We start from the raw sequence: 1,224 nt of genomic DNA on the forward strand, positions 1-1,224 counted from the left end.
CAGAACAAGACCTCTTGCATAGCCATGCTTCTTCTCCCCTTAGGCTGAGTAGGTTTCAAGATGGAAAGTATTCATCACTTTTTATTATCTTAAAAATGCCCATACAATCACAATACTACACTTTAAACTCATTATAATAACTTTAAAAAATGTCTAATAATTTGATGCTAAGCCTCACAAAATTGCTGTAGGAATGGGGGGGGGGGGGAATGAAATGTAGTAGTTTTTCGGCCCCTATCCTGAGGCTGGTGGGAAAAGGATTAAGTTTCAACCACAATACCACACTATATATTTTGAGGCAGGAGAAATAAGTGAAGAATGAGTTATGTAATCTGCCTGAATTTGGCCCGGACTTGGGAGCTGCTGCGCTGTCTTGCAAGGACTGTTTATAGTATCTTGAGTATCTACAGGTAGGCAAGAAGTGCAGGTTGGCTGTGCTCTCAGCATTTCTAACCATCCAACTAGAAAGCACAATCATAACTTGGGGGGGGGGGGGGTCAATGATCTTTGGGGAAAAGATATTAGTTTTACAGGTGTAAACACAGCAGCATGTATTAGTGAGAACATACCACAAGAATAAAATGTGGGGTGCTGTAAGCCCCCCCTGCTGCTGACTGTCATGGACTCTATGTGTCACTTAGGGTCAGCCATAATCTCTCCATGCCTATGTCTGTTCATCCGTGCGTGTGTAAAAGGTCCCGAACTCTCCTGTCAGCGTGTAGTGAGAGTTAACGAACAACACTTCACGCTAGTGCGCGCGACCCTTCGGAAACATTAACTCATCTCTGCAGCACCCCTGTGAGGGGCAGTTATCCTCCCATTTTGCGGATGGGGGAAACGGCATTAGAGGTTAAGTGACTTGCCCGAGGCAGCGTAAATGCTTCACCGTAACGGCGGCAGCAACAACAACAGAAAAAGGAAAGACGGACGTATCCTACACTGTGAGCCTCACTGTTATTTTTTAAACGCACAATCTGGGGAGGCGCGGTTGTTACAAACCGACGAGATGAGGCGGCGGTCCCCCAGGACGAGGGGGAAGAGGAGCGGGTTTCCCAAACCTGCCCTCGATCGAGGGGTCGTGGCTGCGAGGAGGAGGGGGTCGCGGGGCCACATGTTGCGAGGCGGGGAAGGGCACTCGCGGGGAGGGGGGTGGCGGCGCGCAGCTCACCCCAAAACAAGCCGTTGCTGTGGGGGGTGGGGAGGCCCGCGCACCACCGGGGGGGA

Source organism: Crocodylus porosus, unplaced genomic scaffold (assembly GCF_001723895.1).
Source record: "Crocodylus porosus isolate Cpor-Errol unplaced genomic scaffold, CroPor_comp1, whole genome shotgun sequence".
Classification (NCBI taxonomy): domain Eukaryota; kingdom Metazoa; phylum Chordata; order Crocodylia; family Crocodylidae; genus Crocodylus; species Crocodylus porosus.